This window comes from Erpetoichthys calabaricus, chromosome 8 (genome assembly GCF_900747795.2).
Source record: "Erpetoichthys calabaricus chromosome 8, fErpCal1.3, whole genome shotgun sequence".
Classification (NCBI taxonomy): Eukaryota; Metazoa; Chordata; class Cladistia; order Polypteriformes; family Polypteridae; genus Erpetoichthys; species Erpetoichthys calabaricus.
This window is the reverse complement of record NC_041401.2, coordinates 135,742,306-135,754,912: the sequence shown is the minus strand read 5'-3', so window position 1 is coordinate 135,754,912 and position 12,607 is coordinate 135,742,306. Positions and strand designations below refer to the sequence as shown.

At 42.9% G+C, this 12,607-nt stretch overlaps 1 protein-coding gene across 2 annotated transcripts in view; it reads left to right on the top strand.

Moving 5' to 3' along the window:
* Positions 1–5,319: 5,319 nt before the first annotated feature.
* si:ch211-45c16.2 (mitogen-activated protein kinase kinase kinase 13) overlaps positions 5,320–12,607 on the top strand; it is a 252,332-nt gene continuing 245,044 nt past the window's right edge. For both annotated transcript variants that reach the window (XM_051931366.1, XM_051931367.1), the window contains exon 1: positions 5,320–5,404. The gene's annotated coding sequence lies outside the window, so the exon portion shown is untranslated. The remainder of the gene's footprint in view (positions 5,405–12,607) is intronic.

Sequence of the window (12,607 nt, the reverse complement as noted above, 5' to 3'; positions counted from 1 at the left end):
AATTTTGGACGGCGTTTTCCCTTGCCCGGATGCGGGTCACCGGGGCCCCACTCTGGAGCCAGGCCTGGAGGTGGGGCTCGATGGCGAGCGCCTGGTGGCCGGGCCTGCACCCATGGGGCTCGGCCGGGCACAGCCCGAAGAGGCAACGTGGGTCCCCCTTCCCATGGGCTCACCACCTATGGGAGGGGCCAAGGAGGTTGGGTGCAGTGTGAGTTGGGTGGTGGCCGAAGGCGGGGACCTTGGCGGTCCGATCCTCGGCTACAGAAACTGGCTCTTGGGACGTGGAATGTCACCTCTCTGAAGGGGAAGGAGCCTGAGCTAGTGTGTGAAGTTGAGAGGTTCCGGCTAGATATAGTCGGACTCACCTCGACGCACAGCTTGGACTCTGGAACCAATCTCCTTGAGAGGGGCTGGACTCTCTACCACTCTGGAGTTGCCCCCGGTGAGAGGCGCCGAGCAGGTGTGGGTATACTTATTGCCCCCCAACTTGGAGCCTGTACATTGGGGTTTACCCCGGTGGACGAGAGGGTAGCCTCCCTTCGCCTTCGGGTGGGGGGACGGGTCCTAACTGTTGTTTGTGCGTATGCACCGAACAGCAGTTCGGAGTACCCACCCTTTTTGGAGTCCCTGGAGGGGGTGCTAGAGGGCATACCTTCTGGGGACTCCCTCGTTCTGCTGGGAGACTTCAATGCTCACGTGGGCAATGACAGTGAGACCTGGAAGGGCGTGATTGGGAGGAATGGCCCCCCTGTTCTGAACCCGAGCGGTGTTTTGTTATTGGACTTCTGTGCTCGTCACGGATTGTCCATAACGAACACCATGTTCAAGCATAGGGGTATTCATATGTGCACTTGGCACCAGGACACCCTAGGCCTCAGTTCGATGATCGACTTTGTGGTCGTGTCGTCGGACTTGCGGCCACATGTCTTGGACACTCGGGTGAAGAGAGGGGCGGAGCTGTCAACTGATCACCACCTGGTGGTGAGTTGGCTTCGATGGTGGGGGAGGATGCCGGTCAGGCGTGGTAGGCCCAAACGTGTTGTGAGGGTCTGCTGGGAACGTCTGGCAGAGCCCCCTGTCAGAAGTAGCTTCAACTCCCACCTCCGGCAGAACTTCGACCACATCCCGAGGGAGGTGGGGGACATTGAGTCCGAATGGGCCATGTTCCGTGCCTCTATTGTTGAGGCAGCTGACCGGAGCTGTGGCCGTAAGGTGGTCGGTGCCTGTCGTGGCGGCAATCCCCGAACCCGCTGGTGGACACCGGCGGTGAAGGATGCCGTCAAGCTGAAGAAGGAGTCCCACAGGACCCTTTTGTCCTGTGGGACCCCGGAGGCAGCTGATAGGTACCGGCAGGCCAAGCGGAATGCGGCTTTGGTGGTTGCTGAGGCAAAAACTCTGGCGTGGGAGGAGTTTGGGGAGGCCATGGAGAATGACTTTCGGACGGCTTCGAGGAGATTCTGGTCCACCATCCGGCGTTTCAGGAAGGGGAAGCAGTGCAGTGTCAACACTGTATATGGTGGGGATGGTGCGCTGCTGACCTCGACTCGGGACGTTCTGGGTCGGTGGGGGGAATACTTCGAAGACCTCCTCAATCCCATTAACATGCCTTCCAATGAGGAAGCAGAGCCTGGGGACTCAGAGGTGGGCTCCCCCATCTCTGGGACTGAGGTCACCGAGGTGGTCAAAAAACTCCTTGATGGCAGGGCCCCGGGGGTGGATGAGATACGCCCGGAGTTCCTCAAGGCTCTGGATGTTGTAGGACTGTCTTGGCTGACACGCCTCTGCAACATCGTATGGACATCAGGGACAGTGCCTCTGGATTGGCAGACCGGGGTGGTGGTCCCCCTCTTTAAGAAGGGGGATCGGAGGGTGTGTTCCAACTACAGAGGGATCACACTCCTCAGCCTCCCTGGAAAAGTCTATTCAGGGGTCCTGGAGAGGAGGGTCCGTCGGATAGTCGAGCCTCGGATTCAGGAGGAACAGTGTGGTTTTCGTCCTGGTCGCGGAACAGTGGACCAGCTCTATACCCTTAGCAGGGTCCTGGAGGGTGCATGGGAGTTTGCCCAACCAGTCTACATGTGTTTTGTGGACTTAGAAAAGGCATTCGACCGTGTCCCTCGGGGAATCCTGTGGGGGGTACTCCGAGAGTATGGGGTACCGGCCCCCCTGATAAGGGCTGTTCAGTCCCTGTACGATCGGTGCCAGAGCTTGGTCCGCATTGCCGGCAGTAAGTCGAACCCGTTTCCAGTGAGAGTTGGACTCCGCCAGGTCTGCCCTTTGTCACCGATTCTGTTCATAACTTTTATGGACAGAATTTCTAGGCGCAGCCAGGGTGTTGAGGGGGTCCGGTTTGGTGGGCTCAGGATTGGGTCACTGCTTTTTGCAGATGATGTTGTCCTGTTTGCTTCATCAGGCCGTGATCTTCAGCTCTCTCTGGATCGGTTCGCAGCCGAGTGTGAAGCGGCTGGGATGAGAATCAGCACCTCCAAATCCGAGACCATGGTCCTCAGCCGGAAAAGGGTGGAGTGCCCTCTCAGGGTTGGTAGCGAGATCCTGCCCCAAGTGGAGGAGTTCAAGTATCTCGGGGTCTTGTTCATGAGTGAGGGAAGAATGGAGCGTGAGATCGACAGGCGGATCGGTGCGGCATCCGCAGTAATGCGGGCATTGCATCGGTCTGTCGTGGTGAAAAAGGAGCTGAGCCGCAAGGCGAAGCTCTCAATTTACCAGTCGATCTATGTTCCTACCCTCACCTATGGTCATGAGCTATGGGTAGTGACCGAAAGAACGAGATCGCGAATACAAGCGGCTGAAATGAGTTTCCTCCGCAGGGTGTCTGGGCTTTCCCTTAAAGATAGGGTGAGAAGCTCAGTCATCCGGGAGGGGCTCAGAGTAGAGCCGCTGCTCCTCCGCATCGAGAGGAGTCAGATGAGGTGGCTCGGGCATCTGATCAGGATGCCTCCTGGACGCCTCCCTGGTGAGGTGTTCCGGGCACGTCCAACTGGGAGGAGGCCCCGGGGAAGACCCAGGACACGCTGGAGGGACTATGTCTCTCGACTGGCCTGGGAACGCCTTGGGATTCTCCCGGAAGAGCTAGAAGAAGTGGCCGGGGAGAGGGAAGTCTGGGCATCTCTGCTCAAGCTGCTGCCCCCGCGACCCGACCTCGGATAAGCGGGAGACAATGGATGGATGGATGGATGGAAAAAGTAATGCGCTGTGAATACTTTCCGGATGCACTGTACATAAACAAGTATTGTCAATCCAATCAGCACTATAGAAGTTCCCTGTATTTATTCCATGTGTACAAGTATGCAAATATGCTGCACTTACATTTCATGTAACTGATATACAAATAGTGCCTCCTTTAGAGTTCTTGATTGTAGTGTAAAGATACATGGAACAAGCCTGACAGTGTGGTTTTGGTGTTCTAGTGTTAGTAAAAAAAAATGGCTTAAGGAAATGCATAACAGTAAAGGTCTGATGCTGGTGTTAGACAGCACTATGCCACATTGCACACAATGTAGTTATTGGTGATCATCTAGGCCAATATAGGATAATCCTGGGTTGATGTATTTATCATGACATTTGTGCCATGTTATTTTATTATAGCCTATACAGTTGTAGACTTCTGCATCTACACATGACAAAGCAGAAAGCCAGGAAGGAGGAGGATGACCAACTGGATTACAGGTCAGCAAAACTATACCTGCTATAAGTGACTGTAGACACTTACCTGAGATTTATTTTCCACAGGAATACTGATAACAAGAGTTTTTTTATTTTCCTCTTCTCTGTTGTTAGCTGGAAAAATCTCAATTCTTAAGTGAACATGGGTTTGTACTTGCATGTTTGTACTTCCTATGTGTATATTTAACCAATCAGACAGATCTCAGCATCAATGTTGACATAACTTCACATGGGTGTTTATGTATGTTAATATTATAAAGTTGTATACTTTATGGTTGCTGTATTATATTTGTAAATATGAGCAAATACCCTGAGTCTGTGCTTAGTGAAAAGCACTGTACATGAATAAGTTCAAGCTGAATTGTATCAGCAAAAGCTGATAATGGGCACCTTCTACATTGGGTTCTTTCTTACTAGGTGGTTGATTAGCTGATTTAGCCTTAAAACAAAAACTTGAAGCAACATTCCAGTGTAATGTAGTAGGTGTTATGAATTATGTTTTAGCTAAATTAAATGCTCATAGAAAATCTATACTGCTGCAGTCTGCTGAATGTCTAAAGCTATAGACATAATAGGAATGGATCTTAACTCTGTATTACCACACTGAGGCATCTGAATCAGATTGGGCAAGTGAAATGGTAGTATACTGCATTACATACAGTACATGTGGAAAGACACACTTGCAAAAAGTAGCCTGTCTTCTTGATAGAGAGACAAGAATCAGGCTCCTATCAATTATGGAGAATCCACTGCATCCACTAAACAGTGTCATCTCCAGACAGAGGAGCAGCTTCAGCGATAGACTGCTGTCACTGTCCTGCTCCACTGACAGACTGAGGAGATCGTTCCTCCCCCAAACTATGCGACTCTTCAATTCCACCCAGGGGGGTAAACATTAACATTATTCAAAGTTATTGTCTGTTTTTACCTGGATTTTTATTACTCTTTAATTTAATATTGTTTTTTGTATCAGTATGCTGTTGCTGGAGTATGTGATTTTCCCTTTGGGATTAATAAAGTATCTATCTATCTATCTATCTATCTATCTATCTATCTATCTATCTATCTATCTATCTATCTATCTATCTATCTAGAATTGTCCTCTCAAATCCTTTTGCTGCAAAACAGGGTGAACCCAATATGTGTTCTCACAATGCTGATGACACCTCATCTTCAAGTGTGATTACCAGGATTAAAAACACAAAATTCATAGAAGACATTATAGAGACACAATATGCACCTCATGTTGAACATGTTTTTCCTGCAAAATGCTTCTTTGAAATGCCCAAAAAAAGCTTAAAAATGCATGAAAATGCTTGCAAAAAGCCATTATAAAGCTAGAAAAATGCTAAACTGAAGCCGGAAATGTACAGCACTCAATTGTGAAAGTGCCCTTACGCTTAGGTAATTATTTAGTTCATCTTGTAATGCAAAAATTATTGATAATTTTTCAAGCTAATGATCTTCAACCGATTTTTCTTAAAATCAAATACTGATTAAATTAATACATGGCTGTTACATTTTGGTTTTTATCAAATACTATTATCATCGCACCGAAACTGCAAACAAAAGGTCCGTAGAGGTAGGCGACTCGCTTCGGTCAGGTGCAGCGACCGCAAGCAGGTGAGGGCTCTGCCAAGCCGGAAGTGACGCAGAGCTCACGAGACCAAAACCATCCGCGACGTCTCAGCGGAAAGGACACGGTTACATCTTTGACAAGGTACCGGCTCTTTAAAATCTACTATACGTTACTGTCGCTATATTTATTTACGTGCCTGACACCCTAGACTTGAACGATATTCATGTAGGGTTTAATGCCTACGCGTTCATTTACCTTGTTAGATACTGCTCGGTTTCTGTGTGTGCGTGTGTAGGGAAAATGGAATGTTTTTGTCGGCATGTTTGTAGTGGGTCCTGTGTTTGAGATTGCTGTAACATAGAGGCATACTTTTTAGCACGATTCGTACAGAATGTTTTAGAATAAAGAGCGTTTGCAGAAAAGCATGGAGTAGCGTTAGGAGTGTCGGTATTCCGTTTTCTGCCACCGTTTAAAAGTGCGTGAAAAGTGCTTTGTTGTAAAACTTCTAAATCACATAGATGGTAAACCTGAATGCAGTGTAGGCCGGTACGATCACAGCATAGAGCGCTGCTTTATTATACTGCTCGCCTGACTGATACTGCTGCGCTTGTGACTCTTGCACGTCCACAAGAAGTCCAAAGTGCACTCCTGGATTTCCCCGGTCCCACACCCCCTGTGGACAGTAAGCGCCGGCTGTCGTCAAAATATCCGTTTTCTGTTACCCCCAGTGCGACATGCGTTGAGATGGCTGTTATCTGCTTTACTGTATTTACAGTATGTCCTGACTTGACTTAGCAGCATTGTGCCTTTTTGGATAAATTTGTTTCATTATTGCAATGGATTAGCATCCACACTGATTAAAACAATTTCATCTAGGGCTTAGTTTTATGTTTTGAAAAGCACATATTACATTTGAGAATATTTTTTTAGGATCTTTATTAAGTAAATATTTTTTTTTTTTGGTAAAGTGAAAATGGTTTGGATGGATGAGTTGGTCAATAGAGCCGCAGGAAACGCGAACTCCGTGGAACTCGCTTCAAAAAATGCACTTCGGCATCTCTCTTCTCGGCGTTACTTTTTTGGAACGTTTCTTTTCCACACAAGAATTTCTGTTAACCGTAACTAATGTCTTGGAGTGCTTAGTGCATCAGCTATTCGGATCTTCATCACCCCCACCACCGCAGAACATGCACAAAGTTCTCCCAGCTCATGCCTTGATTATCTGGAAGTGAAGTGCTGGAGTTTTAGAGTGGAAATCAAACATCGTTATTTGGAACACATGCATTTCAGGTGTGTTCCGTTTTTACAATAATCTGTGTAAACACATTAAAACAGAAACATTTTTCATATTTTAGTAATAAATGAAAAAATGTAGGCACAAACTATATAATTTGTGAAGCCTGAAGTCCAAAGATCAAATAAACACTTTCACATAGGGTTCAAGGATGATATAACAATTTCCTTGGCGCAGTGGTAAGAATTGCTGATTTGTAATCAAGAGTCCCCCGGTTCGATCCTGACTGCCTCGTATATTTACCATTTTGAGTAGTGAGCTGCTCTCATTGTTAATATTATACAATAAACACATACATTTGGTTTGCATCTGTAACAGCCGGTGTACATTTATAGTACTTGTAAAAGTTAGCATTTTTTTTCACTTTTATTCTTATTCATGACCACGATACACACTTCCGCCCCCCAGGGATCTTGACACTGCGTAAATGTAGGAAGGACGTCCTTGCATGTGTGTGAACTATTAACATTTGAATTTGATGATTGCATATAGCGTTGAACTGACCTCTCTGTACTATTCTTTCCTCTGCATGTCCTGGAGTACAAAAGAAACACCACCATATAGCAACATATGGAGACTGGGCAAGATCTGGGGGGTTGGGGGGGGGGGGGAACATGCAGTCACCGATTATAACAGCAAGATGGTATGCGAATGAATATGAATAATATGAATAATGTTGCGTTCGTGCCACAATGTTTTCTGAAATGTACTATACAGGTCAAAAAATGAATAATTCCAAATATCATATATACCTATGTGTCTGTTTTTTGTCAATGCGGCTTTGACATCATGGACCATAAGGTGCATAGTAATTCAGCGTGAGCAGGAACAATCAATAAAACTGAATTAAAAAAAAAAAAAATCAGTGAGATAAGAATAAGGCAGATTCACCAGCGTTTGTGTATCAGCTTTTATCCATGCAGATCAGTAGTACTAGGGTGTTGTACCGTGTTAGCCATTATGAATGTAGAGAAAAGCCAAGCAAAATGACACCTTTTATTGGCTAACTAAAAAGATTACAATATGCAAGCTTTCGAGGCAACTCAGGCCCCTTCTTCAGGCAAGATGTCAAGATGTCACATCTTGCCTGAAGAAGGGGCCTGAGTTGCCTCGAAAGCTTGCATATTGTAATCTTTTTAGTTAGCCAATAAAAGGTGTCATTTTGCTTGGCTTTTCTCTACATCCATGCAGATCAGAGAATGTCCAGTTCGACTGTCTCAAAACACCACTCACATCTACAGTTAATCCCAGTTTTAAATAAAAACTAACGGCGTCAGATCCTGGGGGTGGGGTGGGGGGTGGTTGGCGGAAGTATGAATTGTGATCGTGAGTGAGAGAATAAAAGTGGGAAAAAAAAAAACGCTAACTTTTATAAGTACTATAAATGTACACTGGCTGTTACAGACGCAAACCAAATGTATTTGTTTATTGTATAATATTAACAATAAGGGCAGCTCACTACTCAAAATGGTAAATACATGAGGCAGTCAGGATCGAACCAGGGGACTCTTGATTACAAGTCATAAATTCTTACTGCTTCGCCACAGAAAATTTTGTATCATCCTTCAACCTTTTGTAAAAGTGTTTATTTGATGTTTGGACTTCAGGCTTCACACATTATATAGTTTATGTCTACATTTTGTCATTTATTACTAAAATATGAAAACGTTTCTGTTTTAATAATGTGTTTACACAGATTACTGTAGAAACGGAACACACGTGAAATGCATGTGTTCCAAAAAACGATTGGTTTCCACTCTAAAACTCCAGCACTTCCAGATAATCAAGACATGAGCTGGGAGAACTTTGTGCACGTTCTGCGGTGGTGGGGTGATGGAATAGCAGGCTGCTTGCTGCTTGTCTTGATTGGCACATTTGCAAGACAAGACACTGACGGAGAGGTGCAAAGGGATTTAAGGTGGGCCGGATTTATGAGTTTTTTCGTAGGCGTTGGTAATTCTAGTGTTAATGATGATGTCTAATGTCACTAAAAGCATGGTAAAATGGGATAAGGCCCACTTTATCCTACAGGTCTGAATATTTTTATAAGGTCCTGAATTTTTATACATAAAATATTATAAGTCTTGTGAATATTATGATTAAACAATCAATCAATATTGATTTTTTTCTTTTTCATGTAATCATCTGCCATGTTGAATCATTAACTCACCCAGTGTATGTTAACTATCAAACGGCTGTATTACCTTGATGAAGCTTTAAGTGGAACATAGTGGGTTGTTAACATAGCACTGCCCAAAGTAAAGATAACCGCTAAACACCTGCTTCGGTCAGGTTTTTTTAGGGTCGATACTGATCACCAATTTTATGTTACTGTAGGCTGTTTTTTTATTTCTTTATCCCTTTGAAAAACTTTTTACATTAGGCTTCTTCATAACCGGATGGAGAAAAACGTTATGTTCTATATCAGTGCTTCCCAAACTCAGTCCCGGGAACCCACTGTGGCTGCAGGTTTTTGTTCCAACCAACTTCTGCTTTTAATTGGACTCCTAGCCCAATTAAGTGAGCTGTTATTTCCCAGTTTCTGTGTTTTGGAGTCAATGGAGAAATAACAAAACTAAGTTTGGTAAATTTTTATTAAAATGTACTAAGCATTTATAAGGGGATTTTTTTTTAAACTTTTGAACAATTTTCAGCCTGATTTTCATTCTGCTTTTCCAGGTGTTCTGATTGTTTAATTTATTATCTACTAAGTAGTGGGTCTGACACTCAAGTTATTGCAGCCTTTCATCATTCAGTGTTGTTTACCTGGCTGTCAGTTCTGTTTGTTATTGTTAGGATACAGTGAGTGCTTCTTAAACTGACTTCCTCTTGTACTGAAGAGGCGCCGGCAGCGATCGCCGCACAGAGTACATTAAGTTCATGATATTCCTGCTCCCTGAACATTTAGAATGCTAAGATAAATACTTGATATAATTTTCATGATAAAATGCATTAAAGCATGTATTACTCATGTGGGGCACGGTGGTGTGGAGGTCTCGGGTGTACCCTGCCTTGAATTTGCATGTTTTTCTGGTGGGTTTACTCGGCGTGCTTCAGTTTCCTTTCAAAGTCATGTAGGATGTGGGGTTTTGTTATACTATATTGACCCTGCTAGTGTATGTTTTGCTCGTATTCACCCTGTGATGTGCTGACGTTCAGGATTTGCTCCTGCCTCGCACACAATGCTTGCTGGGATGGGCTAAACCCTGAATGGATGGCATAATTAAACATGTATAACAAAGATTTTTTTAAAGTTCTGAACACTCCGTGGGCTAAGTTTATAACTAGTTTTAATTTCACAATGACGTTTATCGTGTGGTGATTGGTTAGGTGGAGAAAGAAAAAGGAAGGATAGGAACTGAGGGTTTGGTACGTCAGACAGACAGCACGCATGCAATAAAGAAAGCCCACTCAGAAGAACATGCATTGAATTATGTGTTCGTGTCTCCGACCACCAGATCACAAACCCAACATTTACACAATATTTAAGTTAAACCTGTGCGAAACTCATTCATACATCCAGTTTTTTGGAGCCTCGTCACACCTGCCATAAAGTTCTCTACACAGAACGTACACCTGGGGACCCCTTACTGTGAGGGAGCAGCACTACTGCCACACTACCGTGCATGTTTAATACCTGCTTTTATGCATTTCATCCTGAAAATGGTATCAAGTATATATTAAATTCTAAATTTTCAGAGAGCAGGAATATCATGAAGTGAATGTATTCTGTACGGTGATTGCTGCCGGCGCCTCCTCTTAGTGCGGACGAAGTCAGTTTAAGAAGCACGTAGTGATTAACAACTGGGTCGGGGAACACAACACAAAGCATTTAATGTGCTACATTAACTTATGATGGGGTTTGAGAAAATCTAGTAAATTGAACATTGATTTTAGGATGAAGTTTAGTTTACGACATTCTACTTTAATTATAAAATAAACTATGAGAATAAAGTGGAAATGTCGACTTTAATCTCGACATAAACGGTGAGAATAAAGTCAACATTTTGACTTTATTCTCGACATAGTTTTTTTTTTATTCCTTGTGTGCGTAGTTTTTTTTTTTTCTTCACCGTGGCCCTAGTACAATTCCGTAGGGCTATACCACAAATAGCATTATTTATGTATATTAGTTTAGCTTGAAGCAAGGTTCATATTAATGCAATTTGCCTAAATGATGGTTCAGTTGGTAAAGATGTCATCACCAAGTTGCACTTGTTTTGTTTTATTTTATGTTTATTTGGTGAATACTGTGTAATGCACCTGGGCTTGAAGTCTTGAATTAATAGTATTATTACTGGAAGTCGCACTATTATTTATTGTATTGTTATTATTTATTAGTTTAAATATTATGTAGTTTAATGATGGTAAAGTTGTTTAAAAAGTCACTTTAATGTGTCAGTGGACAGAGATTGTTAACATTAACAGAAAGTGTAGTTGGTGTACAAAAAATATTTACTATTTATTCATTTTCTAAGACATGTAGATAGAGATAGATAGATGGATACTTTATTAATCCCAAGGGGAAATTCACATACTCCAGCAGCAGCATACAGATTATAAAAAAAAAAAGTGCAATACAACATTTGACAAGCACCTGTGGGGTATTTTACTAAGTCTAAATGCTAATTTGGATGGTTGAAAATATGTTGTCAAAATTTTAGTTTAAGTTGTTGTTCAATAAAAAGGTTCTATATTTTGACTACATCTGTCATGCAATGTGATTCCTTCTCTTCATTAGTGCCACCCTCTCGAAAACTATCACTTTATGGGGCCATGCAAACCTGTATTAATAATTGTGTGCACATTAAAATATTTTTTTTTTTTTTTTTGTACAATTATCATGACCGTGGAATAGGTTATTCTTAGCCAGTCTAGCCAAAATACCATCGAATACAGTGAAACTGGTATAATTTTGAAAAATACCGTGATATAGAATTTTGGTCATACCGCCCAGCACTAATAAATAATATAATAATATACACATACATACACTAGGTGGGCTTTGCCACCTGCTTGCTTCACTTGCCAACCCCCACGCGCCAGCCACTTCGTGTCTCTGCCAATCGGGTATGTGGATTTCACTTTCACCAAACAACAAATCTTTTAATTCTCGCAGATAGGCCTCTTCATTGGGAAGAAACACTACTTTTCCCAGATGGCAACATGAATTAGATGATCTACAAGTCTCCAACATAAAGTTTAAAGCCAAACAATATCTACATACTTCTGTCATATAACCTATCTCTTTTTGCTGTTCTGTTATTTCACAGAGGAATAATTTCCATTTTTTAGCACTAATGCGATCTTTACTATCAGATTTTTGAGACTTTAGAATTTTAGTACTTTCATAATCTCTAACCTGCTCTGCATGTGTATTGCAATGTTTTTGAACCTATTTACCACGCTCTACTTTGTCTTCTACTCTTTGTCTTTTATTTCTGACCCTGTTTGGAGCTGAGAGTGGAGGAACTGTGTCTGACAATAGCATTCATACGAATGAGAAGTGATTGAACTATGGGTGTGGTTGTAAGTGTTTGAGAGGATTGCGGGACTTGTCAAAATCTCTTGGCAAAAAGTCTTGCCTTGCTTGACCTGAAATTATCTCAGAGAAGGTCTCATCCCTGGATTTCCTTTTATAATAGAGAAATATATTAAAAAATCTTTCTGTCTGTTCGCTTTTCACAAAGGTTAACTTTTGATTTAGAGTGGGTTTTTTTCTATAATTTGCTTTAACATTCCGGTTGATTTTACGACTTCTCTTATTGCGCTAAGAATCGTAGTTCGCTTGCTGGAGCAATATATTTGTGCTAATCTGAGATTGAGGCTGCGGAAAGAGGAGAACAGGTAGCATGACATCGGGAGTTGGGAGCCGGGTGGGGCCCTCCTTATTGTCCTGTTTCACTACTATGTGGGCAGAGTCATGGGGGATGGCTAGTATATTAAATAAATTAATTCAGGTTAAACCCTGTAATTGTGAATACCAATGTAACAAAATTTTCAGAATAACAAATACTTTTTGTTGGCCTGGAAAAATATTCATACAACAT